Consider the following 3,163-nt stretch of genomic DNA (forward strand, 5'->3'; position numbering starts at 1 on the left):
TGCCGGGGCTCAGGTGTGCGTGGGGGGTGCTAGGGCCCACAGTGGTCTCAGGTGTGTGCGGGGGTGGTTGGCCCACAGCAGGTTCAGGTGTGTGTGTGAGGGGCTTATGGACCCACAGTGGTTTCAGGGGCTATGGAAACCTCAGGTGTGTGCCGGGATGCTGCGGTCTGCAGTGGTCTCAGTATGGGGAACGGATGTTGGTGTTCAGGTGTGTGTGTGTGGAGGGTGTCAGGGCCCATTATTAGTTTAAAGGTGTTTGTGTGTGTGTGTTTGTGTGCATTGTCAGGGTCTGTAGTGCTCTCAGGTGTGGGCGGTGTTGGGGCCCACAACCAGCTCCTGTGTGAGGGGACAGTGCTTGGGCCCAGTAAAAGGCAGCTCAGAGTCCTCAGCCCCGTGCTGCAGGTGTTGGGGGAGCCCTGACAGGGACTCTGTGTCCTGTGGCAGGAAAAGGCCCCTCTACCCAAAAGGAGCAGCTGGGATTTGGCAGCAAAGCCCCAAAGGAAAAGGAGCTGTAGCAGGGGTTGAGAGCTCTGCGTTAGGAATTGCTCAGAGCAGAGGCAGGGTAAGGTGTGTTCATGCTGTTTCTGCCACACTTGGTGGCCTCTGAACCTTAACACTTAATTGTAGAGACTTATTTGACAGGGAGGGTTAATTACTTCATTTTTCTAAATAAAACTGAAGGAGCAGAGCTTTATCTGCCGGTACCTCATGCAGCCTCATTCTGCCAACTTGCTCCTGACAGCTGTTCCCCTTCTTGGGCTTCTAGAACCATCCTCAGAGAGCTGTGTGAAACCACAGGTACAGAAACCTGAGAGCCCTGAGTCCCCAGTGAGGGGTGTTGGTGTGTCCTGTGCTCAGAGGCCAAGGTACAATACAGCTCTTCTCAATGTAGTTTGAGTAATTTCACACAATGAGTTTCCTGTTTATAAGCTGAGCTCTAGAACCCATTTTTCCCCCCTTTTTCTTAGGAGTGGAAAGAAGAGCAGAGTGAGCACGACTCATCTGTCAGCAGCCCTGTGAAAAGCTGGTGCTGAGCAAGCAGGAGGCAGAGATCTCTCCCCAAACTGAGCGAGTACAAAGCACTGAGTGAGTTGTGAGGAGAACAACAGCTCCGATGGAAGCAGGAGCCAAGATCAACAGCTCGACAGGGAACTTTACACTTTCCCTGACAGCTCCTTGGGGCGGAGACAGTTAAGTTTCTGCGTTTGTAAGGGAAACATGACATTCCTTAAAGCTGAGCCTCCTCCCTCGGGTTCCCACTGAATGCCTGAGAGATGACAGCAGAGGGTGTCTCCAGCAGGCTCCTATTAAACAGGAGGGATTAGCACGGAGGGAGCAGCAGCTTTGAGATCCCGGTTTTGACCACAGAATGAGCTAAAGTTTTGTAGTTTGCAGTTTTTTTACCCACTGGCTCCTGCTCAGGGGGTTCCTGTGCCCTCGTGTTGGTGCCTGCACCTGCCCGATGTGCGAAGGGCTGTGCTGGGAGGGCACTCAGCTCCGAACAGGACATGCTGAGGCAGCAGTGAGGCAGGGCAGACGATCCTGGGGAGGGCTGCTGATGCTCAGGCACACTTAGAACTGGTTTGGTGCCCCCAGGAGCACAAACCCGGCTGGCAGGGGAGCCTGTAAGCTGAGTGTGTGGACAGATGGAACAGACAGGAAATGGGGGAGAAAGGGGAAACACTGGTGTTCGTAAAGCTCCGAGGGGGCTCTGGTTAGTTCTTGAGTCCTGCAGTCCCGTTTCTGTTTTTAGCTCGGCGAGTGGATGGCTTTGGGGAGTGCTTTAGGAGCTCAAGGCAGGTGTGAGCGTGGGGAGAGCACAGAGCCGTGGGCACCAGGAGCTCCTGCGATGTGGCAGCCGCCACCACGCCCTTTCCTGTTCACCCCGGGGCCGCGGGCAGCCGTGCCAGCCGCGCTGCCTGAGTGGGCAGCGGGGAAAAGGAGGGGTTTCCAACGTGCTGATAACCCACAGCATTCCTTGGGAAAGGAGGGGTGATGGGCGGCTCTGGTGGTGTCTCTCCCCCGAGACAAAAACGCTCCCAGAATTTCTGGGAGCTGCTCGGGGGGCGGTGCCGACTTTTGGCCGTGCCTCGTCCCTTGTTAGAGGCAATATTGACTTAAGGAAAGAGGCACGGAGCATACTTGGCATGGGTGTTCCGAGTTAAAAATTGTCAGTCTGGGCAAACAGACCTTTGGGGTGACCGGCAGGAAAGCCGAGTGGCTGCGCTGCACTATTGCTGCCCCTTTGAGAACACGGTGTGACCGACCTGCGGCTGCTCTGGGCGCTGAGCACCGGCTCGGCGGGTTGGGAGAGGCGCTGCAGGTTTTGGAGCTCAGAGCTTCAGATCAAACCCATTTCCTTCCCCTCGGTGAGGTGTTTGTAGTGCCTCAGTGAGTTAATAAGCTGTGCATGTGAGGAATGCACCTCGCAGCTGAAGGTGAGCGATTAGTGTGGCTGTGCTGGAGGTGATGAGATTAATTAGTCGTTCCCAGGCGAATTAGAGCTGCAGAAATAAGATACATGAGATATTTACTCTGAAATACCGCTGTGAGGCATTTTCAGAGGGGAATGGAATCCTGCATACGACTCTCACCACAGGACATATGTCTTGATCCTTAATTTTGTAGCAGCGCCCAGTCAGGAGAATAACCAGCACCTGGCAGATGTGAGGCACGTGTCCTACCAAAGCTGCTGTTCACCGGCACGAGGCACCTGATTCACCTGGGTGAGATCACAGGGCTCTCTGTGCTGGGGCTCTGCCGGGAGGAACACGGAAGTAATTTCTCTATTAAAATATAATAAATACATCCAAAAGAGTACAAGTGTCCTAATGAGTCCATCCCCACTGAGGCAAGTCCTGCTCTGTGTCTGTATCACAGAATGGGCCAGGTTGGAAGGGATCACAGTGGAATCATCTGCTCCAGCAGGCTCATCCCAGAGCACGAGGCACAGGATTGTGTCCAGACGGTTCTGGAATATCCCCAGAGAGGGACACTCCACACCCTCTTTGGTCTGTGTTCTGCTGCTCGGTCACTGTACAGCGAAGAAGCTCTTCCTCATCTCTAGGTGGAACTTCCTGTGCATGTTTCTGCCCGTTGCTCCCGTTCTATCTCTTGGCACCTCTGAGCTGAGCCTGGCCCACGAACACGAGGGGAGATGGCC

The 3,163-nt window shown here is 54.6% G+C and overlaps 1 long non-coding RNA gene across 1 annotated transcript; it reads left to right on the forward strand.

Moving 5' to 3' along the window:
• Positions 1–742: 742 nt before the first annotated feature.
• On the forward strand, positions 743–2,818 carry LOC115947910. The gene is made up of 2 exons (XR_004081770.1): positions 743–866; positions 972–2,818. It is a non-coding gene; the product is annotated as an uncharacterized LOC115947910 (long non-coding RNA).
• The last annotated feature ends 345 nt before the right edge of the window (positions 2,819–3,163 follow it).

Source organism: Geospiza fortis, unplaced genomic scaffold (genome assembly GCF_000277835.1).
Source record: "Geospiza fortis unplaced genomic scaffold, GeoFor_1.0 scaffold408, whole genome shotgun sequence".
NCBI lineage: Eukaryota > Metazoa > Chordata > Aves > Passeriformes > Thraupidae > Geospiza > Geospiza fortis.